The 26,971-nt window shown below is 32.2% G+C and overlaps 1 protein-coding gene across 1 annotated transcript in view; it reads right to left on the bottom strand.

The window, feature by feature from the left end:
• Positions 1-19,012, bottom strand: part of LOC126745381 (mitochondrial chaperone BCS1) — a 479,053-nt gene extending 460,041 nt beyond the window's left edge. Inside the window, exon 1 of the mRNA XM_050453208.1 lies at positions 19,002-19,012. The gene's annotated coding sequence lies outside the window, so the exon portion shown is untranslated. The remainder of the gene's footprint in view (positions 1-19,001) is intronic.
• Positions 19,013-26,971: the final 7,959 nt, after the last annotated feature.

The following is a 26,971-nucleotide window of genomic DNA, read 5'->3' as shown; positions in this document are numbered from 1 at the left end:
AAGAAATAAAAAAGAAATTCCTGAGTCGTTTTTGGAACTCAAAGAAAGGAATCAAAATTCTGCCATGTTTTGCTACAGTGGACATTTGACACTGTTATCGTACTGTCCACCCAAGAGTGCTAAAAAAGCAGTAATTATGCTTTCGACAATGCACAAAAAAGGTGATGAGCCATTTACGACCAAGTTACCAGAAATTATTCAATTTTATAATTCTACAAAAGGAGGAGTGGATACTTTAGACCAGTTGTACCACCCTTATTCTACTGGTAGAAAAATACGTCGCTGGCCACTATGTCTGTTTTATAATTTGTTGGATATTCTGGGATATAATTCAATGATTCTTTTGCGTGGCTCTGGTGAAGTGAATTAAGGAATTGTAAAGCACAGGAGAGAATACCTCAAGAAGCTTGCCCTTGACCTGGTCAGACCGCACATGATGAGTCGTTTGGAAGCTCCAACTTTGAGGCGCGAACTCCGTGAAACTATATGTAGGGTCCTCAAGATAACCACTTCAGAAGAAGTACCTACTAGGCTTACAACAACAATGGGTAGGTGTGTGCTTTGTCCCAGAAGAGAGGATCGAAAATCGAGAGTAAGCTGTGCTGTATGCAAGAAGTTCGTGTGTTTGCAACATCAAAAAAAATATGCTCAGTGTGTGCTGCATGAACATTTTATTATGAATGTGCGTTAAAAGTGTTCTTAGAGACTCGGTTTAAGTTATTATTTTTCTATAAGTGAATAAATTTTTCGTTTTTCTAAAATACGATGTGTTTTATTTGGGTACGGTTGTACCCTTGTGTAGCAGATGCAGAGTCGGAAATAAGTGTAGCATTCCAGGGCTAAATAATATTTTCTAATATTTACCCGTTTCACGTTTGTTTTAAATAAACAATTAAAAGTTCTGCCATTAGACCGTGTATATTGACTGCCTTAATTTTTTTGATAATGTCTGACTTGACATCTTTTTTGCATCTCGCTCTAAGATCCAGCGAGTCAAGTTTTGGATGCCGTTGTTACTAAGATAAACTAAAAATATTTTGACTTCACATGGATTATGTTTGTGTACTTGTTTATTTGTGAAACTTTACACTTATTAAAGTGCATCATCTTTTATCTCTTGCTACGCTATACTTTTATTTATTATTTAGTTTCTCGTATAGATAAAATAGACCTGTCAAAACTACTATTCTTAAAATCATTTTCGATATTATTCTAAAGTGCCAATTCTAAAAAAAAATTAACTGCATTCCTAGTCGATTTTAGCACCTCACATTTAAACCTGCATGTAAGCTCCATTTACCATTTTGCCATCCATTTCAGCACTTTTGTATGAGTTGTTATAAGTTGCATTTGCCTAGGTGCTGAATTCAATACTAGAATGTCAATAAGCAGTCAGACTCACTATTTAACACTCACTGAGTCGGTTTAGTTTTTCTTTAAAAACAGGTATTGAAATTGCAATATTTAGTTATCAAAATGTATCCATAGCTTTTAATGTTTAAATATTTAATTAAAAAGTCTTTGGATTTTAAAACTTACTGCAAAATTATATTTATTTAATCTGTTTTAGCTGAATTTGAATCATCACAAAAACTGAAGAATATCCTAGGATCCTAAAATCCCCAGTGAATAAAATATGTAAATTATTGTAGCCATTATATTCAACTCAGGTGCTGATTTTAATACAAGAATATTTAAGTAAAAGCGGATCGTAAGTAAATGATCGCCTTAAATTGTTGCACCTATTGCATTTATTTATGTGTTGAGCTCTATAACAGAATACTCCAAATTATACCAAATTGTATTTCTTATTGCAATAGTCGATTTAATTCTTACAACAATAAAGCCAGTAGTCTGATCAGTTAAAAGCATTGGCAATAAAAAAAATTTTAAAAAACTAATTCGCCTTATTTCTACAAATAGTGCCTATTTCTAAGAATGAGTTCAATCTATTGTATAAACTTAGGTGCTGAATTCAATATTAGAAGTAACTTTTTAAAATTATATCTGAACAATTATATCTGAACCCATGCCATTCTAGCCTACATAATATGAGCCCCATTTAGCCTGGTACTATCTATTTTAGTCCTATTTATAAGGATTACTGAACCTATTTTCGTTTTGTCGAATTGACACCATTCATTTTACATTCCATCCTAAGATCCAGTGAATCAAGTTTTCGATGCTGTTACTAAGATAATTACATATTTTGATCCTAAAGATATTATGTCTGTCTATTAATTTATTTGTGGAAATTTAATATCTTGTATAGATAAAACAAGTGTTGCAAACTACGCTGAATCGCTAGTATTAAAATCATTTGAGTTCAATGTAATTCTTAATTGCCAATTAAAATTATGTGTACAAAAAGGGTTACTGCGCTTCAAAATAATCTCTATTCAACATTTTAAAATTAAACAGCACATTGACTCTATTTTAGCTAGTTAAGCTCCATTTACCATTCCAGAACATTTCTTATAAGTTGTTGGATTTGCCTAGGTGCTGAATTCAATACCAGAATGTGTAAAATTAAGCAGACTCGCCATTTAATATTAGTGAGCCTGTTTTAAGTTTTTCTTTTAAAACACATTATTTAGTTATTTACAGTTGTCTATTGCTTCTAATTTTAAAACATTTATTTAAAAAAGTTACCGATTTTCAAAACTTACTACTAAACTATATTTATTATAATTAGGTCTGTTTTAGTCTAAACTGAATAGTTACAATGAACGATTTGAGTTATAATACCCGTATATTGATTCGAGAAAATCCAAGCCCAAATATCCTGGTGTTTCAATCAATCGATCAATCAATATATGCTTTGTTGTCGTTATGTAAATTTGTTGACAAAGCTCTAAAAAAGAAAAACATGTAAAAATGTTATTTAGCATGCTATGGTCCATTATCCTAAAGGCACTCTGCTTCCATGAATATGGTTTACCTATACCGGTAAAACCAACAACGTCCCCATTCTTCAGAAATACTCCTACAAGACTCCGAATCAAAACATACAAAGCTAATGTAATGTCAAGTATCACAGAAATAAATTAGGCGAAATGATATGGCGTAAAAAATATGAAGAATATACCTAAGTCTTGCAAGAAAAAGGAAAAAATGACTAAAATCTATCCGACAAAAACTCAGTTATTTCATAATAGCCCTTTGCAACTAAGAGCTTTTCCAGCTAACTATACCTTTCAAATCTGCAGGAAGATGATTAAAGAGTTTTTACCATCAAATATAAAAGTTCTTTTGATCAGTGAACTTATAGGCATAGGCAAGAGCACATCATTAGCTCGTCGACTGCTATATTCATGCCTATTAGTTGTGTTCACATTTCTAAATTTCTTATGAACGAGGCAAACAGATTCCAATATAAATAAGGCAGGAAGGGTTAGGATTTTATGAGTGATAAATAGCTGTTTGCAAGACTCTCTCATACTCACATTTACATATTAATTACACAGACGTCGGTCTCTCTCTTTTGCAAAACAAAAACACTATTAAATAAGTAATGTGTGAATGCACCCCAGAAACACAAACCATACCTTAAATGGGACTCAATTAAAGAAAAATAAACATTTCTCGCCATGTCAAAATCAACCTTTCCTGCGACCACCTTAAGAGCATAACAATTTTCTGATATTTTTCTACACAATTGCGTGATATGACCCTCAAATTTTAGTTTATTATCAATAAATAAACCTAAAAATTTATTTTCGTCTCAGTTGTTTAGAATGTGATTTTCCAAAAACACATTATTTAAATTGCATTTAAAATTCATTTTTGAAATATTTAAACACAGCTTGTTGGAATCACACCATTTCTTGATTTCAACAATATCTCTGTTAACTGTGGTATTTAGATTCATCGCAGGAATAGAAGTGGCCCAAGAACTGAACCCTGAGGAACACCATGAGTCACACACTGCTCCCTTGATAGGGCATCATCCACAGAAACACTCTGCATTCTAGTATGCAAATAAGACCCAAACCACTGAAGAGCCAGACCTCTGAATCCATACCGCTCAAGCTTCCAAAGCAGTATTTCGTGACTAACACAGTCAAATGTTTTGGTCAAGTCACAAAACACTGCTGCAGCAATATCACTACTGTTCAAGCTTAAAAATAAGGACTCAAAGAATGAAAAGATTACACCTGATGTTTCCTTGGCACTTTGAAACCCAAATTGCTCCGATCTTATAATTTGCTTTTTAGCCAAATATGACATAAGTCGCTTTTTAACCAATTTCTCGATGATTTTTGAGAGGGTGGAAAGCAATGCTATTGGTCTGTAAGAAGAGGGTTGATCCTAATCCTAATCTTTTATTTGATCCTAAAATTAGCAATGAAAAAATATATTTGTCTAATATCTACTTTCTACCCTAGATTCACAATTTTGCCATATATTTTAGTAATATTTTTATGAATTGGATATATTGTTTATGCCTAGAAACTGAATTCAATATTAGAATGTTTAAATAAAAGCAGTGTTTAAATGATCGCCTAAAATGCTGATATTTATTAACATCAATTACAAAATATATACTTTTTTAAATCAAACCGCATATTAAATAATCAAATCTGAATTAATGCTATTTTAACCTACATATTAACATGTAGCATTTAGCGTTGTGCCATCCATTTCAGTATTTTTTATAAGACTTATTGGACCTAATGCATTTGCTTATTTTATTAATTACCTAATTAATTTTAAACAGGCTAAATGGGCTAAATGTTCTATTTTTTAAACCTATATATTTTTTTCAATTCTGGTCATTATGGCATCAAAACTCCAAAGCCTTCTACCGAATTGTATTTTTTACGTCCGTTTGAGCCTAATTAAAAAAATGCAGTAATCGGTTCAAATTATTAAATAGTATTGGAGCCAGTAGTCTGAAAGCAGTAAAAAAAAGGCATGTCCATATTCACGTAAGATATTCGCACTAAATATTCTAACCTGCGTCAACCATTTCGGCATACAGGCTTTAACTGGAATAAATTCAGTTAAAACTAATCAAAATTTATCTCGCAAAATTCCTGAGACCCGTCGATTTTTGTTTATTTTTTTTCAGATTTCAAGATAGTTTTTGTATTTTTTCACCTACAGGGGGGGTCTAAATTAACCCCAACTTTTTTCTCAAATGGAAAGCCTTTTTTTTAAACTCCCATTGAAAAAAGCCCTTTTTCTTGATTAAATTGCCCTATTTACTTTTGTGATTATCTAAAGGAGAAATACGAAAAAAAAATAAAAACCATTAAATTATTACGTTTAATGTAGAAGATGCTCAAACTGAGCACCATTTACTTGTTGGCAAAGCCCAAGACGATAATAAAATTCATTTCTGATATTTTCTAACACTTCTGGAGATATTTGTCGGATTTCTTGCCTAATACGTTCTTTGAGTTCGCCTAGGTTTCCTGGTTTGCTCATATAAATTTGACTTTTCACATGTCCCCACAGAAAAAAATCAAGTGGGGTGAGATCGGGAGAACGTGCCGGCCACTCGATTGCATCCCTTCTACCAATCCATCTGGTTGGAAAATTGTCATCTAAATACTGGCGTACATTAGGGGCATAATGTGGGGGAGCATTATCTTGTTACATCCAGATTCTTTCATCATACAAATCTAGATGGAACTGACTCGGATATAAGGCACGTAAGACTGGAACTAGTTCTTGTTCAAGAAATTCTAGATATCTTTCCCCAGTTAAAGTATCATTGAAGAATATGGGCCCCATAACTTGCCAGCCAATTATGCCAGCCCAAACATTAGTTTTCTGGGGATATTGTGTATTAGTTTCCCTTACCCAGTGTGGGTTCTCGTCAGACCAGTAGCGACAGTTCTACTTATTAACATGGTCATTCAGGGTGAATGTAGCTTCATCAGAAAAAAAGGATTCACTCCGAAGATATGCGATTTTCGTCAATGGCGTTCATCATTAATTCACAGAACTGAACTCTGCGATCTGGATCCTCTTCTAATAACTCTTGAACGGGTTGCATTTTATAAGGTCGTTTGTTTGCACTTTTAACATTTTTAGCACAGATTTATGATGAATAGGGTTTTCGCGAGCTACTCTTCTGGCTGCAGCTACCGGATTTTCTTCCATCGCTAACAATACATTTAATTGGGTGTTTTCATCAATTTTAGAAGACCTTTGTCTTGAAACATCCCTCACGTGCCCAACTTCTCGAAATCTGCTTTCGATTTTACTAACCGTACCTTGGTTAATAGGTGGCAAGTCTAGATATTTCTGCCTGAATAAGTGGACAACCTTTAGCTGAGTACGACTTCTGTCCCCATAACCAATCATCATTAAGATTTCAATATTGTGGGATTCGGATAAATAAGGCATTTTTTCAATATAAGTTAAGTTATTTAACAACTGGTTGAAATTCACTTTAACAGTGACACTACAACAATGTCAGGAAATGTCTCGATACCAATAAAATAAATAAACACGCCAAAAATTTACCAACACAAATAATTTCGAGACTTTTAATAATTGAATGGGTTTTTTTTCGTATTTCTCCTTTAGATAATCACAAAAGTAAATAGAGCAATTTAATCAGGAAAAAGGGTTCTTTTCAATGAGAGTTAAAAAAAAGTGGCTTTCCATTTAAAAAAAAAAGTTTGGGTTAATTTGGACCCCCAAAGTAATTTTTTCAAAATTAAAAAAAAATCATTTTTTAAAATTTTAAAATAGGGTGCCATGAATGCGTTGAAAGTTTTAATTTTTAATCAAGTAATCACGGGAAAATAGTTTTCTTTGCATTATATGACTTAAATCTTTTACACGCCGATTTGAAATGTCCAAACCATTAATTTTAGCATTTACTTAATTTTTTTAAATAGCACATTATTGAGAACAACCACTTTTCAAATGCGGTTTTACGTTTTTTTCCCAATAATTTGATATGAATATTTTTTTAATCGGTTGATAAATAAGCCCATAAGAAGAAAAAAACTAATTTACAAAAACGAACGTACAGGAAGCACTGTAATGACACGCCTGCCTATTTTTTTCAACTGACATAATACATCATATTTTGTCAAACGTCATATTACTATTTGAGAGCATAGAGTAATTAAAAGTATGTATTTTAATATTCATTTCTCTATGTTTGAGAGTAAAAGAACAAATTTTTCAATGCAATATTTTTTGCAGTATGTTAATACGACATATTTTATTTAACATTTTTACCTGACATAGGTACACACAAAAAATGTAAAAAAAAAACAATTTTCCGTGATATACTTGATTAAAAATTAAAACTTTCAATGTATTTATGGCACCCTATTTTAAAATTTAAAAAAGTAATTTTTTCTATGAGTATAAAACAAAAAGTGGAAATTACAGTATTCGTGTTTTTAGAATATAATTTTTTATAGAAATATATAATAACATACCAAGTGTCCCATTTAAAATTAAAAAGTTAGTGTCACTCCCTGTTAAACCGGAAGTGATGGAAAATAATAGAATATGTCAAAAGATGCTTTTATAATAACTTAACAGTAATCAACCTGTTTCACTTAGTTTCACTTCTTAAAAACAACTTTATTGGAATTAAATTAATTATTTAAAACTTTTCCATTATTTTTAGTTCCGATAAAAAGACATCATAATTGAAAACTTTACTCCCAATTTAAGCCTAATTTGAATAGTTGTAATAACCGATTCGAATTATTACAGCAATGGCGCCAGTAGTCTGGTCAGCTTACATAACAGTATTAAGAAAAAAAAGACAATAATAATAATTTCACCCATTCTTCTAAATTTTTCGGCGAAAGTCCAACATTCCAACGCGAGGAGAGATCGCTTCTTCGCCACCCACGCGTCGTGTATTTTTACCGTCGAAAAATCGAACAATCGAAAATTTAAATAACAGTTTTTACATCGGAAAGGAATCAGATACGGACGAAAATTTGTATTTGGTAAACAATGTCGCGCAGATAAGATCGATATGGTTTAGATCGGGCCTATGCGGTGGTCTAGCACCTGTCAAAGTAGATAATGTAGACTTTCTAAAATTTCAGTTATTATAAATGATGTAAGTTGACCGGTTGAGTTGTAGATGACCTATGACGATTTATTTAAAAAAAAAATCGTCAGCGAGTGTAGATGTCAAAAATATTTTACAGTTGGCGTAACTGTACTGCCACTTATAATCTTGTTCTTTGGCACGTGATAAGCAGCGATTTTTTTAACACCAGAGACCTGTTTTCATCTCTTAAAATTCCTCAGACAGGAATATCACATGATTATCATAATAAATGTCTTCTCGGCTACCTGGCTTACGCCGATTTTTCTTACCAAGAGGTTTAAAGTATGCTTGAGACAAATTTATGAAATATTTAGGCACAAAGCTGTTTATTTAGTAAGGGTCATAAATATTTGTATATTTATGATCAGCAAGTAGGTTACTGGAAGAAACTTTAAACGTACTAGCATATTCATTGATTTTATCTGATTCTAAAACTACTTACTTAAGATTACATCTATAAGAGTTCCTAGATATCGTTTTTTGATACCGAGAGTAAATGGTTTTAATATTTCCGTATAATTATTATTAACTGTCCATTTATTATTATTTTATTGCAACTACATGTACTGTTAATTGTATAATTTGCCGCGAAATTACCAACTACTATTTCTTTAAGGCAAATGGTGGATAAGTTATAATCGAATAAAGTTAAAAAGTATTTTATTTAAAACATTTTATGATTTTATTAATAAATATTCAAATAATAAATCAGAACATACACTGTAAATTAGCTATATACAGAATGGCATTTTTTCCAAGATATTTCTAAAAAAAGAGATGAGTTTTCCTTGTCATACTATCTAGAATACACCCAAATGCATTTATACCTAAAACTGATGGCCAAATTTTTTCAGAAAAAAGTACAGAAATACTGTTAATAAAGCTGCAGAAGTTTTAGTTTTGGATTGCATTGCAGTTACTCCCATAGGAAAAGGAAGGGAGCAATCAAGCAGGGGGAGTCATTTAATCATCTGATTTATTTTTTAAGTGGTTTAAATTTTCCGCGAAAATTAGGTGATTTTATATATGTTGTTAGATGAGAAACATCTAAGCATTTATATTCATATGTATCCTAATTTTCTCATTTTTTATAGAGAAAAGTTGAAAAACGCATCTTTTGCTTAAAAAATCTGATTTCTGAATTTCAATAGTTTGTGCCAGGAATCAACAAATGTTAAGTGAACAAGATACTTTTGATCCTGAGGCATTAAATAAGTAATAATATCTGGCGTTTCTCTGGCTTTTAATTTATGAATAAATTTCCTTAAATATCTTAGAGTAATGCCTAATTCTTAATCATTATCATTATGTAATCTATTTGAATCACATAGGATTTCTTACTGCATGGTATATGTTTCCATAAATTAATTCCTAATACAAGTAATATTTTACAAAAAGAAAAATAATCTAGATAATTTTGGGAAATTTAGATTGAAGAATATCTTAAGTACTACCTATTAAAGGTGATCTAAAATTAGAACTCTTTGAAGTGAAAATGTCCTACTTTCACAAGTTTTAAAGGAGAAAAAGGCACCATTAGAACTATATGACAATAGTGAACAAAAAGCTTGATGATAAAACTTAAGAATTCTGAAAGCATTATTATTTAAGCAATAATATCCAGCGTTTCTATGGCTTTCAATCCTGAATACGTTTCTTTAAACATCTTAGAGTGATACCTAATTCTTAATCATTATCATTATGATTCTGCATTATTTAATTGGAAAAAATGGGTTTTTATTAAATTCTGAATGTTTTGGTGTAGTAGGCGGTAAAAGTTAGCGTTGAGAAGATATCAAGATAATCTTATTGACATAGTGTTTTTGAGCTTTGTTCTTACGTCTTGTTACTGCAGTTTTTTTTCTGTTACAAAATCGAACGTGCCTTTTTACTTTTAAGAAAAATTCGATATGTTAAAATGTTACATCCTATACTATAGCAACGCCGTTGAAGCTGGTCGTATGAATTTAAATAACTATCCAGAGAGAAAATAATCCAGTACAAAATTTTTTGAATGATTGGCTTCAAATCTTAAGCAGTATGGAGCACTCGAATAACCAGTATTGTCAAGAAATAAGCACTGTTATGAGGAAAAATAGAATAGTGTACTTATTAGCTGTAACTGAAAATCCGGAAATATATATAAGAAAAATTTAAAATACCACTGGAATACCGAAATCTACTGCCCATTTAATTTTGAGAAAACAGAAATTTCACCCGTTCAGATTTAGAATCTGAGGAAAGGCGAAGAATATTTTGTGAATAGTATACCAGGAAGTGTCAGGAAGGTGAAACATTTCCTCATAGGATTATCTGGTCGGACAATACAATTCAATATATTACGGAAATTTTCACAAATACACAAACCAATTTATAGACACAACTTAAAAGTTATAATATAATTCATAGTACTAAATATAAATATTTTAACAAAATTGAATGTGGTTATATTATCTCAATTAAACAATGAATCCATTAGAATGAAACAAAAAATTTAACTAGACCACAAATTAATACAAAGATAGAAAAAAAGTTTTTGTTTCCTTTGTAAGTAAATAAGTATGCTATTCTACTATAAGGAGCAGAGGAGCGGAGGAGGCACAAGCAGTAACTAGTAGCAAATTAAAAATTTAAACAAAATTGCAAAACAAGTAAATAGACTTTTAGGGCATTATATTTTATGGCAACTACAAAAACTGATAATCAAAAATAATTAACAAATGCTTTTTAAATTACTTTATCAATAACTTTTTAAAACTATTATAATTTCGTGTAATAAACTGTGTTAGTTCAATATTTAAATTTTTTTGGTTATGACTTCCCTCCATTTTTGTTTTTAAATTTTGCGGTAAAATCTTAAAAAACTTCAGAAGCAAAAATAATATATTTCCTTGCAAATGAGATTTGTTAAAAAATATGATTGTATTTCATTATTTCTTTTAGAATGGGTGCTATAATGATGATCAAGCTCAGTGAAGATATGTTTTATTTTTTTTATGAAATAAAGACTTGTACTTACAAATAATCCTCTTAGGTTTAAAACAATTAATTCAGAATAAAGATTAATTGTAGGGTACTCGCTATTTTTATACAGAATTATTTTTATGATTTCGTTTTGGCACACCTTTAAAATCTGCAATGCAGTTTCGCGAAGACCACCCCAAATTGGTAAACAATATCTTAAAATAGACTCTACAAGGTAATTATAAACTATTTTTATTGTTTCTCCATTTATAATGTTTCGAACCTGGTAAAATTTGTAATATAGTTTTCGAAGTTTTTTTGCGGCTTTTGGATATCGTGCTCATTCCAGCGAAGTTGTTGATCAATATATAAGCCTAAACATTTAATTTTATTTGTTTTCTGTATATAAGTAGTATTTAATAAATTACAGGTTGTGGCATTCATTTTAATACCTGATTGTTTGGGTTGATCGGCAGCCGTTAATGAAACTGCTATAAAATTAATTTTTACAACATTTAGGCCTATTTTATAGCTACTTATCCATTTTTGTAAAACGCTAAGACTTTGTTCAGCTTTCAAAAATATATTTTTCCAATTGCTGTCTGTAAATATCCCTGCAGTGTCTTCGGCAAAGCAAATAATCGAATCATTCTTTAGCAATTGTTCCAATTCATTAATATAAACTAAAAATAAAACTGGTCCCCGGACTGTGACTTGAGGTACCAATGACCGTCCCGCTACTTAATGAATCATTACATCGCACATTTTGGATACGATGTTCCAAATATGATGACGAGAGTATAGTTAGAAATAATGGAATTTTTAACCGAATAAATACCCGTTATTGGTCAAAGGACAATCCCCGAGGACACCGAATGACTAAAAATCAGCACCGTTTTGATTTTAACATGTGGGTTGGGGTTTTCGGCACATATTTAATAGGCCCCTTTTTTTACAATATTTTCCTTACCTCGGAGCATTATCGCAACTTATTAGAACGCGATTTCGAAGAGTCCTTAAAGCAAGAAACTGTAGATTTCAGCAGGATGGTGCGCACAATATCATAATCGAGCGTGAGTATCTATCAAATAGATTTCCGGGAAAATAAACAGGTATATATTCAACAGCTGGGTAGTCCCCTCGTTCGCCGGACAAAACTCTGTTTGATTTTGATTTTTTTTTCGAAGAAAAACTGCAAAAGGTATATACAGCCATGTTTTTGAATCTGAGGATCAGCTGAGAAGAATAGTTGTTAAAAAAGCATTACACCTGATATATTAAGAAGTGATTTTTTTATTGTTGTTGATTTTTTTTCACCTACCAGCAAATTACACCTGAACAGGTCTAGTAACGAAAATAAAAATGCGAAAATGAAAGGTCGTCATTTTGCTTTGGGTAGAAGTAATGACTTTTTAGGACCATTAAGCATTCAGTGGAAGCTTTCACACGATGCATTTTGAAGTTTTGCAAAATGAGCTAGGGACCAAAAAGTAGTATTTAGGTTGCTAATGATGTGATAAATTTCAAATTTTTATATAAACGCATTCAAAAGATTAGAGGGTAAGGTACAAATAAGAGACCTACTCACAGCTGACATTTCTGCACCTCTGGAACAAGACCTATATAGCAAAAAGTGCCTTTCGTGTACCCAGAAGGTCACGAAACCCAAATTGTGTACGAGTTATTTGTTAAAGAACTAACCAATAAATACTAAATATATGGATCAAATACTCAAATAAAAACATTAGACTTTAAAAGTACTCAAAAAACGCTAACCTCGTTATCTTCGAAATATACAAATTTATGTTAAGTAGGCATTTAACTCATTAACTTTCTGCAAACACCACTAATGTCACTCGCGGCACCAAACTGCCAACATAAAACAAAGCAACACCTTAATCACAAGTAATAATGACCCGTGAAGCACCTTTTAACCCCAATTACCTAGTTAAAAGCTAACAATATCATCTAAATAGAAGCGAAAACCAGAAAAAAGTATCCGTACCAGCCAACGTAGGACTAAATGGTTCTGAGAAGTGCCGCTCCTGAAGTACTATATAGTGGCGCTGACCTGCTTTATTATTATCAAAATAAAAAAATAGACGACCCACGATGGCATTACACTCGGTATAGTGTATTGTTGTCTTTAAAAGATATATATGTACCGCATTATTTTCTCTTTGTGATCTTCGAGTCGCTTTAATATTCCCACATATGCGGCAATACGGATGTACGACTTACAAATTGATATAGATTTATTACCGGCTGTCTTTTTAATGGATTAGAATTGCCATGTCAAAATGAAGGCAGATACCTACTTGGAATCTACCGATATAAAGGTTTCGGTATTGTTAGGTTTGATATTTCAATCAATAAAACTGTTTGAATGATGTAGAGTTAACGGTATAATATTAAACTAGCCAATTTTTTAGGTAGGTATTAAAAATATAAAACGAGCTAGAGTAACAGCTGCTAGATAAATGGGAATTAGAATAGAATAATTTTTCTAGAAATTTCTCGTAAAAATTAGTAACCGTTGGCAAAAATGATCTAAGACTGAACCACCTGATAATCGATAGTAAGTGTAGTTTTAAAGATAAAGACGGTATTTTAATGCACTCATTAATATTTTTTTCTTAATAAAAGTTACTAGGCGTACGACCATCTTTCCAGCAATATTCTAAATAGTATATCTATACAGGGTGTTTCAGAACTATGGGATCAAACTTCTAGGGGTTGTTCAGTGCAATAGTAGAATCCATTTGAGTATAGGAACCCATGTCCCGAAATATGTCACTACGCCACTACGGCCCTAAGACGCGTTTAAATTTAGAAAAAATATTAATTACCTAAATAGGATCTGAGGCATTTATTTTTACCTTTTGTATATGATACCATCACAACAATTTTTCAAAATGTCTTCCTTCAACCTCAATACACCAATTTAAACGCCGCACATGATTTCGGCGGACTACACTAAAAATTTGATCCTCGTTTTGAATGATTTCAAATGCTGCTGTTATTCGTCCAATTAAGTCTAGCTCTGATTCTACTGGAGTTTCGTAGACTAAAGACTTTACATGTCCCCACAAGAAAAAATCGAGCGACGTTAAATCGGGTGACCTAGGAGGCCAAGAAACTGCTCCATCTCTGGCAATCCAACGATGCCCAAACCGCTAAGCCAAATACTCGCGTACTTGTACAGCAAAGTGAGCCGGCGCTCCATCATGCTGAAACCACATTTGCTGTCTAACGTTTAGTGGAACATTTTCAAGGAGTTCTGGGAGAACTTTCTCCAAGAAATGCAGATAAATAGGTCCTGTTAACCGTTCCGGTAGAAGGTATGGCCCAATTAAATAATCATCAACAATGCCTGCCCATACGTTAACAGACCAACGATTCTGATGTTTTCTTGGAAAAATTGCATAAGGATTTTCTTCGTCCCAAACATGGCTATTCCTACTATTAAAAATACCGTCTCTTGTGAAAGAGGATTCATCGGTCCACAAAACATATCGTAAAAAATTTGGTTGTGCAATGATGTGATCCAGAAGCCATCGACAAAATTGAACTCTAGGATGATAATCGGCTGCAACAACTTATATTTTTAAACAACTACATAAAATAAACCGAATATAGCAATAAAATCGCATGCAAACTATGGATACTCGGACGACAATTATTCAGGCAACACTATAGCATTACAACCTGTTTAAGTATCACAAATAAATCGAGTCGAAAAGAATTTTATCGCCAAATAGAAGTTTACTATTCGAATAAAGAAAATCGGCGACTTGACTCGAGCTGCGCGTGTTGTAAATTTGACACCTCGTAAAGAGACACCCACGCAATGCTCTCGAGAATTACGTTTTTCTTATAACGCTCGTAGTAAATAGTATTTTAAATTTTCGTCACTTTATGCCTCGTTACTGATAACATCATGAATATTCAGATTTTGTACCTATTATATTGAACGCAGTGTATGCATAAATTAATTGAATTATGAATTAAGTTAAATGGTAAACAACTAAGCAAAAAAGCTCTTGTCAAATGGCAAGAGAATTATAATAATAATAGAGCAAATGAATATCGCAATTTATTAGGAAAACTGACAGAGTAATGATCAAAAAAATATTATTTCTGTTGGAATGTTCAAAAAAAACCCTTTGGCGGCGACATCCCAAGCAGCAGACAAAGTCTACTACGGAACAAAATTATTTTATATTAGTTATATTAAGAGCGTATTGAGCAATAAAATATTACTTAACGGCTTTATTTAAAATAATTCTGTCTTATAAACAATCTTATATAACTATATTGTGTTAAGCAGGATTTGTTATTTAGTTGCTTCATAATTGTTTTAAAACATATCTGTAAAACAGATATAAAATCATTTTATAAAGGTTTTGTGGTAAGTTATATATAGTAAACGAAGACCTTATTATAAAACAAATTACTTTAAGTGACTTTATGGTTGTGATATAAAATAAATATGTGCTTTTGTCCACAAAATTGTAGTTTAGGAAGATTATAAAAACTTAAAAAATCCGGAAATTGTTAAAGGAAAGTAAGGCATTATCAACCTGAAACATTGAAAATTGGTCAAAATGCTGACATATCATATATTGATGATGAAGAAGTTGAAGCTATAAATAGTACTAATAAACTTATAGCAAACAATAACAAACAGTAGTAAAACAATAATATAACAATAATAAAATAATTTTGTACATACTTTATTACGGACTGGAATCGATTTTATAATCCTATATAAAACTATTAAATGAGTTAAATGAAATAAAAGTATTTTATTAGCGTGGCCCCTTTTTGAGTTTATCCACGATTTATAAATGCTTATAAGAGGAAATTTAATGACAATAAAGTTTTTAATAATGTTATATAGCGTGCTATATGATAATTTCAAGCACATTGGTGCTGCTTGGGATGTTGGCACTAACAAAACTTCGAATACTAAAACAATTCAAGAATTGCCTTTTTTAACTCTTACAGTACCGAGATAAAAAAAATTGAGTTTGGGGTTTATATTTATTTTACGCCGATAAAGTTGAGTCAAAAGGTATGGAAAATTATTTTAAAAAATATTCGAATGGGTTAAGGGAGGGATTTAGGGAGTACACAATTGTGTGTCTAGGGAGCTAACATTAGAAAAGCACAATTGTGAAACAAAATTTATTACTTTTTATGGAATGAAATAAAACAGTTTTTATCTTTGGTTAAAGAATGAAAAACATTACATTTTAGGCAACGCATTCTGGACCGACTTTTGCACCCTTCTAACCTGCATTTAACTGGGTTCATCATTTCTTCATTCTTTGGCCAGTGTTCAAAACCATCAAAGCGTTTGTCTGCACAGGGCAAACTGGAAGGCATTCTTCTCTTTTTTATTTCATTTTCTTCAACGCTAGTCTCTTCCTCTATATTTTCTTGGCATTCTGTTTCCTCCAATACACGCTTCTAAGTACCGGTAATCAGATATTCCCCAAGATTAAGTCTAACTTCCAAAAGATCCATAATATCTTTGCTTCGAAGGTTTTGACTATAACAATCCCTTCGATTCTCCATCCAGCTGTTTACTATTGCTAAGTCGAACAAATGTAGAATGGATTTAAGAGTCCATTTCCGGGTTCGAAAGAAAGATCGATAGTATTCCATCATTTGGTCGCAAACATCTACACCACCCATGTTTTCGTTGTATGATTTAACAACAGCTGGGCATGCTATGCCTGAACATTTTTTTTTCTGTTTTATTCCATCTTTGTACCTCAGTTTCCGGCTTGGTCTTCCAAAAACTGTGTATATCATTAAAACAGATTTATTATCTTTCCACTTTGTAATGCAAAGTTTATTATCGGTTCTAACAACTTCTTCTGACTCTCCCCTATTCATTAAACTGTCTTTTTTTAAAATCAAACCCTTTCACTCTGTTGGACATAATTATAGCAGTTGGATCTATATTCAAACTCGTCAATTTGTTCATCAAAGCAATAGTTGAAAAGTATCTGTAAAAATACAGGTAACTATTTTGAGGTAATGTTTCTGCTAGACGCAATATTATTGAGGGTCCCATGCCTAAATTCATATCTTTTAGTGGGGTAGTATTACCCAGGTAGATGTCAAAACCCAATACCAGTCCGTCGGATGTCGTAAGAACGAAATTCTTCAGTTCCACTGGTCTTGGTTTATTTTTAACAAATTGTCGAACTGGACATCTTCCCAACAAAGGAATCATTTGTTTGTCAATAGAAAAAGCTGTCTTTTCTTTTCTTTCAATGGCTTTACATCTATTGCGAACCAAATCAATTACCGGCTGTATTCTCCACAATCTATTCTTTTTTTGTTCCTCTTCTGATACGCTAAGATTGTCAGCGACATGTAAATTTACACATATCATGTAAAACCTTTGACCCCATCATGATTCAAAAAAATCATCATCCAAATATTTAGCAAAATATTCATTTGGAGTTTTTACGATGGATGGAACATAGTCCTCTTTTACAGGAAAATCCTTGCTTTTAAAGTTTCCATGCTTCCACTGGAGAGTCTGGAAATGTATGAGGGGTAAATAATCTTCTGAATCTGAAGAGCTATCGGCTTCAATTGGTGCTACAATTGGGATCTTTTCGTGAATTTCAAACTCATCTTCTTCATCCTCGGACTCCAAATCCGACCCAACTTCGTCTAGAAGTTGGAACAATGCCTACTAGTCATCCCTTAGATGGTCCAAATCAATAATTTCCTTACCTCTTCCTGTAACAAAGAATTAATTGTATCTAACTCATTTAAAACCAAACCATGTTAACTCCCGTGGCTCACAATTGTGATATACATAACAAAACCATTCTTGGAATCAACAATTTTAAAGATATTTTCAATCTCTAAAAACAATACACTTAATTGAAGTTTATTATACCTGTTTAATATTAAGCACTTCTTTTTTCCCCTAAATTCTATAAATAAATAATAACTTACCTGCACGAGCCATTGTTGAAAATAATCTGAAACTTTTCAGGTTATGACAAGAATGCACTCCCGGCAAAATAAACGATTTGCGCATGCACACCTATAAAATGCACTATTCACAATCATGTCGCACGGTTCTCTACCCAGATTACATCTCAGGAGATTACAGGTTCATCAGATCACAGGTTCTCTACCCAGATAACATTTTTTGATCCTTAAAACACTAGTAAATAAGGAAGTCACAATTGTGACATCGGGTAGCGTAAGGGTTAAAGGACACAACTGCGTTGTAGTCAACTAAGTCATTTCTAAGGTACAGGATATTTATTACGGAAACCTTTGAATACCCCCCTCCCCTCCACTTAATACTTTATTTTTAGAGATTCAGCAAAAAGGTCCTAGAATCTCTCGGAAGTATGGTCAGCCGAGAATATAGAAGCCTCTGTGAGTCAGTGAAGTTTGAAATATCGGCGCGATATTTAAATCACACTAAAATAGTAAAAAATTAATCGGGTGAAAATAAACGTTTCCAGAAATCTTGATTGTGAGTGGTGTATACGTAGGTAATAAATCAGTTGAATATTTTAATGTGTCGAGTGTTTTAATTTACTAACTAAACGACCACTAAAAACACTACACTATGTTTGGCGTAATTTTTTATTTCAAATTTACGTGAAATATCTTTATTATTCACTACGATTAACTTACTAACATTACTCCATACTTATACTCGGTCTTATTCCAGCGCTTATTTGTATTATTGTATTATCTGAGCCACTTTGAATGCCTAGAATATTCTTCTAAGTGTTCTAAGAGGTCTTACAGAAAACTGAGAATGTTCTAAATCAATCTCTCTTTTAGATTTTAGCAAATCTAGAAACACTCTTGGTCTTATTTCAGTGATTTAAGGCACTTAACATGCTTGATAAAATCTTCCAAGTACTCTAAGAGCCCTCCTAGGCAATTGACGATAATCTGAGAGTCTTACTTAAGAGATCCAAGCTACTTATAATGTTTGTATTAATCTTTTACATACTCTGAGAACTCTTTAAGATAATTGAGAATAATATAAGTCAATCTACAACTCTTTCTTTGGAAACTCTCTCTTTGGGGCTTATGGTTTTCCCCAATAGCGGATCCCATAGCGAATCCAAGATTCTATTAGGGCAAAATAAACTATTTCGGTGAAGAAATAATACATATTCGTAGCCATGAACGCCTGGAACAATTTTTTTCTTAATTTTCGTTTATTTTATATAAAATGTTCGCCAGAACTAAACACAAAACTAATAAAAAATATAAAAAAATTACGGAAGTGGTAGAGGGAAGGGAGTTAAGGGAGTAAGTGGCTGGTGGTATGGAATCGCTATGTGCAACGCCTTATGCAAAGAAACGTCGAGTAGGGACGTAAAAATTGGTCAGTACCATTTTTTGTCTTATCTTAATGTGATAACTAAAAAGCAATAAATATAATAAGTAACTTATCTCACGTAAAAGGTTCTTTTCACCTACTTTGATATCCTTAAGTCTATTCCTCCTATACTCTTATTATACTGTAAAACTGAAAAACTATTGTGGAAAACTGTCTGCGGCCTTGATACGGTTTTTGAAGGTTCAATTCCAAACGCTATGCTGTATTGCATATCTGTACTTTATACAATATACACTTGAGCATTTTTTAGACATACGAAAGCGAAGAAAAAAAATACTTCTGAGGTAATAAATAAGATTATTCCTCATCGTAGGCCTAAATTTACCTTTAAAGTATGTAGACCTTGAAATGTTCCTTCTCGGGTGACATCTCGCCATCATTGGTATATAATTATAATATTGGTTAATATTCTAAGGATTATCAGGTTTGTTTCATTAAAATGAAATCATTTAATAAGACCCCTTATTATTGAGAAGGTTCTTAGTGAACCTAGTAAAGGCCATGGACTTTGGTCAACTAGATAAAATGGATAATTTTTATGTGTTATTAGTTTACTTCTCTTCAGTAAAGGGTTGATAGAATAGAAAATACATAAGATTGAATAATTGATACTGCTGATTCTAAGATTAAAAGAAGAATTTATGTTAAAATTAAAGCAATAGATAAAGAAGTTGTAAGAGAAGTCCCTGAGTTTCTTATTAGTGTAACTAATAAATTTAATGTCCTGCAATTATATTTGCTGTTAATCGAATAGCTAATGTTCCTGGACGAATTACTCTTCTAATAGTTTCAATAATTACAAGAAATGGTGATAGTATTATAGGGGCATTTTGTGATGTTAAATGAGCGAATATATGAGTTGTATTTTTGAATCCTCCAAAAATTATAAATCTTAGTCATAAGGGTAACCTTAGGGTGAGTCTGAATCTTAGGTGTCTTGATGAAGTGAAAATATAAGGAAATAGCCCTAAGAAATTATTTAATAGAATAAATGAGAGTAATCTTATGAAAAAAATTGTTCTTCCTTAAAAGGAGGGTGAATTAATTAAAATTTTAAATTCTTTGTAATTCTATTTATGGAAATTCATAATATAGAGATTCGTGAGGGGATTATTCAGTATATTGATGGAATAATCAATAAAAATATTAATGATCTAATTCAGTTTAGTGAGAGAATTATAGTTGAGGGTTCAAAAGTTGAGAATATATTTTTATCATTTTCAATTAATAGTGATTTTGTTTCTTTTTATGTGCATAGATTGTCTATAAATATATTGAACCGAAATGAAATATTTTTGTTTCTCAGGTCATCCAATATTTGTACTCTGGCACTTTAAGCTTAATAGACCTCAAAACTTACCAAAGAGTCACGACATGTTGAGACACCACATCTTTGATCTAAACCTTATGAGCTTACCATGGATTAATTTCTTACATTTGTGGCGCCAATAGTATTTATTCATTGCTTCGTCATACGATATACAGGTACAAAGTGAAAAACGAACTCTTTGTGTACTATAACATTTTAAATATCTCTAATCTTTCAATAATTATGCTTTGATGGAAGTACATTGTATCCAGCTATAATTCGTAGTTCGTCTACCGTAATTTAAAAATCTGAACAGTTATGTACTTCGCATATTTAGATATTTTTGTAAAAAAGATACATTTATATTAGTAATTAGTAAATGTTAGCTTGACTTAACACAGTCATTATTTTGTGTATTTTTTGTCAGATAATAGAAAAATAAGGCTTACACTGAACGTATGTCCTCCACTTTGAAGTTGCAGCATTCAAAAAAAAAACCATAATGAAACACTAGGTTGGTAGGTTGTTTATGAAACATAATTATAACTTATATTTCTCCAAATGTTTTTGACACAGCCGTAACAATCATCAGGAAATATAAAGTTTAAAATTGATACAAGTTGCAGCTATCAGAGTTTGAGTTTAAACTAAATCCCTAGTGGCTATAGGATTTCCATTTTACCATAAACTGTTTTGCTCTCATTACTCACCCTGAAAGCAAAATCCTTCCAAAATCCAGGACAGCTTTTGAAAAAGTGCTATTGTAATCAACCTGGGAATTTTGCTTTATTAGCTGACTTCATTGGCTGACACCAGCCAAAACATTGTCGAAAACACAGTTACAACTTATAAATTTAGTCCTCTGAGTATTAGATAAGTTTGATGCAAATTATTGATTTATGATCTGAATAACCGCCATCATTGTGGGTTCCAAAGATTAATTGCAGGCAAATAATGTGAATTTTCCCTTTATATCGAGAAAAGATTATTCATGTACAGGAGAAACAGGGCTAGATCTAAAATAGAGCCCTCTGGTACTCTCCGAGTGAGAGAGCGATATTAGGAGTACTCAACACCCATACATACACGTTGGCGATGATCTCTTTTATAAGAAGAAAATCATTCTACACGCACCCCTACAAAACCATAATAGTGTAGCTTTCGCAAGAGAATCCTGAGACTGACACAGTCAAATGCTTTTGGTAAGTCACAAAATACTGCGGCAGAAGCTCCAACATCATTAATTTTACTTCCTTTATTTCCTTATTAGATGTGTTTCCCTAATAACAAGAGTAATATAAACTTCCAAACTGCATCTTTTTTAATATTTTTTCGATATCAAGTATTTTAAAAATTTATATTAAATTAAGAAAATAATGACTTTAATAAGCAACATGCATTAGATTTCTGATGAACAATCCAGAAATAAAATAGAAGGTGTTTTGTAAGTAAGTCTTTTTTATGATTTTCTTTCCTAATTTTTAACACTGTATTAATTTATATAATAATTCACAAAAACATCTTTAATTCACATATCCGTAATTTATTCTTGCAAAAACTCTTTAAAAATCGTTTAAAACACCTGACAAAAAAAGCTATTGTATTCTGCTTAAGGAAATCCCTCTTATTTTGTTTTATCTGATTTACATGCATGTGTATTGTGTGTCATTTATACGTGATATGACACATAGTACATTGTGAATCTGTCAGCTTTTTACGCAATGTCTTTAAGGTTGACTTTCCCAATTCCTTTTTGCAGTTTTATTCGCCAAATTGGTTTTTTTTTGACAATATAAATGTTTCATCAGGAGATGAAACATTTATACTATGCTATACATGAAAACAAGTTAATTTAATAATGTAGGTCTCGTAAAAAAAACGTTAGCTTGAAGGCCCGCCTACGGATAACAACTGCTCTTTTTTATAACTTAAGGAGTGCTTATATCACGCCATCAATTTAAATATATTGAAAGGCCTAAACAATTATGACAAAATTACGGAAAATAATCGGTAATTTTAAGATTAAGGGGAAAGCCATGGGTAGCTAATAGTCTTAAATTAGAAGCTGATTGAACATTTAGTGACAAAAAGGCCACGGATTTGAATATATATTGGTTATTAATGGAGTATACGCCATCGGGGTATAAAATATCTTATAATCTAATCGATAGTAATAAAATTATGTTTTAGTAGAAGTAAATGCTACACACCTACCTATTTAATTTGGTGCGGATAATTTGGATAAAGCTTATCATGCGCATTGCAAAATGACAGTTTTTTAACCTAGTGGCCTTAAAAAACGTGTAATTGCAGGCCATTCGTACATCATAATAAGCACCTTGCCGGTTTCGATTTGGGGAAAAAAGAGAAAAACTTACAAGTTCTTCATCATTTTTTCACACGAATGCCCATCTCTTAATGATCTGGCGGCAAAGATCTTTTTAAAACATAATGCTAATTACATAAAGGCGCTCGTATATGATCAGATTTTCTTAATTGGGATCGAACTAAAAGTTTGATTTTAAGTGACTTCAACAGTCAAGTAAGTCCAAAACCTTTTGAACAAAATAAACTGTGAAAAAAGCAACATGAAAAATATGTTGATTAAAAAATTTCTCAAATGAGAGTAAAATAAAGGCTTATGAAGAATTAGTAATTTAAAAAAAAACCCAAACCTAAGTACTACGTTTACCCGTTTGTTTATTCTTTGAATTTATTCAAAAAATGTCTCTAACTTCTAATATATCTCTAATTCTAATATTGTAACACTCCTTTGAGCAGGTCGGCAACAGTAGCAGATTGGTGTATTTAAAAGGTTAATCTATTGTTAAGACTGTGGTAAATATTGGAACTTCCACTATTTTAATTTTTAATTTAGCACGACGGTTCGGTTGGGAACTATCTTTAACCACTATCAAGTGTAAGAGTAATTACTAAACTACAGGCCTGTTTATTAGAGGTATGTGTAAAGGTTTTCACATAACCAGACTTCATTGGTAAAGCAAATTCGCTTTTGCAGTATCTTAACAGTGGAGGTCTCGAGATATTTATTCGTAAGTATCAAGTTCACGAGGGACTTGGACATAGTCAAGTCAGCACCATCTTTCAGATGTTCTTGTAAAGAACAACAATGAACGTCTATCGTATACTAACACACATAACACAATATCTACACTAAAACTCTTATCATCTTGTTATTAAAACTCTGTATAGAAAGGAAGCCACAATATGCAACAAAAATCAGCAGGGAAATGGAAAATATTACCAACGGCTTACAGCAGAATGGGTATCTAAGTAAACCAATACAGAAAACTATTAAAAATGCAGCGGAGATAACAAAAGAGAGCCACAATAACTGGAGGATCCTACAGGATTTCTAACAATTCGGTAGGTCAAGGAAACTTTGGAGAAAATCAAGAGAATTTCCAGAAAATTCTACGTCAAGACTGCCTTCACTTCGAAGATAACCATACGAGGTATACAAAAGAATATTCATAGTGGACCTAACTAGGAGAGGTTTCCAGATCAGGAAAAACAGACACACTTGGTCTGCTTGGATGGAAGCAAAGATTTTGTGCAAGAAACAACATTGAAAGAAAAAAATATTTCTGAAAGCAACTTACATCACGCAAAACCAAGACATTTTTTGCCACGCTAGTGTTAATATCTATCCTAATATCTGGAGACCCTTACTGTCAGGATATTACAAGCTATAATGCCCTGCACGCATGACCAGACATGCTACACCTCTACACATATCTCTTATATATAGGCCTCTAAAATAATTATTGTTTTTATAGTTATTGAACTTCCTTTCTGACCCAAGCAATATTGTAAAAAAAATTAAAATCTATTTTACATTGGGGGATTTGTCTTTTCCATGCAAATCGGATACCATAAGATGCCGCGTCAGGCAAACCGGCAATTGTATCATGTTGCTGTTTTTTTATATCGTATTTTTTCAAAACACAATAATTCAAGTAAAATATAATAGGCGTGGAATATAATCATGTTGAGTATCATTACCCATTTGAAAGTAATTTCTTAAAATGGTTATCTTATACACTGCATTTAAAAGTCATGTTTATAGGAGTAAGCTGGAGAGTGCGTAAACTGAGTTTTCTATTTATGGCAGTAAAAATTACAATTTTATGTAACTTATAAAAGTTCTATTACTATTATTTACGTAAGTTAAAAATAAATATTTCTAACATTTATAAAAAACTAATATATATACAGTGCGAACGTAAAGATTGGAATAAATTCATTTAAAATTCAGGGGTATGTTCAAAAAAAAAACGCTCGGACATGTCGATTTTTATTTTTAACTGCGGGTTTTCTTACTATAATTTTATGTATACAGGGTGGCCCAAAAATAAGTTACGGTCATCAACGTAATTTTTTTAAATGTAAACACCTATTTTTTATTTTAGATTTAGGTTCTACATCAAATTCTAAGTACATTTCATGTATCATGTCCTATACCTAAACTCGACCGTTGACGATTGAACACAATAAAAGGCTATTTTTGGAAGAGTTATTTATATCAAGCAAGAATACATAAAAATATTTTAATTAATTTATTAAGTGTTGAAAATGGCTGCCACGAACCTCTTGGCAATATCCCAGTCGATGCTGAAATTCTTCTAAAACGTTATCGATAACAGAAGGTTCTATCAATCTTATTTCTTCCGTTATTCTAATTTTTAAGTCTTCAATGTTGTTTGGCCGATTAACATAAACTTTGGACTTAAGATACCCCCACAAAAAAAAATCTAAAGGAGTCAGATCTGGCGATCTGGCCGGCCATTCAATTGCACCCCTCCGACCAATCCAACGTCCAGGGAAAACGGTATCCAGGTACTGGCGCACGGGACGAGTGTAATGGGCTGGAGCTCCATCTTGCTGATACCATAAGGAATTATCTAATATATCCGGGTCTTCTGGATCGGGGTATAAAGTGGCAAGGCATGGAACCAAGTCATTTTCTAAAAACTCTAAATACCTCTCACCATTCAAGTATCCTTCAAAGAAAAAGGGCCCTATAACCCTGTTTTCAATCACCCCCGCCCAAACATTTACTTTTTGAGGGACTTGGCTGTGGCACTCCATCATCCAGTGCGGATTGTCAGTAGCCCAATATCGGCAGTTTTGCCGGTTTACACTACCATGAAGACAAAACGTTGCCTCATCAGAAAATACAATTTTTTTTGAAAATTGTGGATTAGCATGGCACAAGTCCATAAGTCTCTCACAAAATTCTAAACGCCTATCTGGGTCATCTTCATTTAGTTCATGAACCAATTGAACTTTGTAAGGGTGCCATTTATTTATACCTAAATACTTAACGACGGATGTCTGGGATATCTGATTTTCTAACGCAATATTGCGAGTCGTTTTATGGCAATCTTCTTCAACTGCCAGCAAAACATTTAGTTGCTTCTCTTCTGATATACTTGACCGACCTTTCGTATAATTATCCCTGACATGACCCAAATCCCGATATTTCTGTTCTATTTTACTGACAGTACTTTGAGATATACGTGACCTATCAGGATACTTGGCATGATAAATTTCACAGACTTCCATCTGAGTGCGCATCCTGTTTCCATAACCAATCATCATCAAAATCTCTATTCGCTCTCGCTCACTAAGACGTACCATTTTTTGAAATTTTAATTTTATCTTTTGATAGACTTAACACAAGCAAAACTTTGCTTAGGCATCTAAATCAAACTAAATTCACTCAAAATTATTTGATGTCAATAAATTGTGACAAGTTAACAATCAAAAACACCAACCACAAATGTAAATAATCAAACAATAACTGATAGGTTGCTTGATATAAATAACTCTTCCAAAAATAGCCTTTTATTGTGTTCAATCGTCAACGGTCGAGTTTAGGTATAGGACATGGTACATGAAATGTAGTTAGAATTTGATGTAGAACCTAAATCTAAAATAAAAAATAGGTGTTTACATTTAAAAAAATTACGTTGATGACCGTAACTTATTTTTGGGCCACCCTGTATACATAAAATTATAGTAAGAAAACCCGCAGTTAAAAATAAAAATCGACATGTCCGAGCGTTTTTTGTTTTGAACATACTCCTGAATTTTAAATGAATTTATTCCAACCTTTACGTTCGCACTGTATATACTTCACTAAGGGTTATCAGTGGCCAATAGACTCGAAAAGCAGATAAGGTGCTCTAGTCTAAGTAATTTTATTTTG

Source organism: Anthonomus grandis, chromosome 15 (assembly GCF_022605725.1).
Source record: "Anthonomus grandis grandis chromosome 15, icAntGran1.3, whole genome shotgun sequence".
Taxonomy (NCBI): domain Eukaryota; kingdom Metazoa; phylum Arthropoda; class Insecta; order Coleoptera; family Curculionidae; genus Anthonomus; species Anthonomus grandis.
Note: the sequence above shows the minus strand (reverse complement) of the source record. Positions and strands in the feature narration are given on the sequence as shown.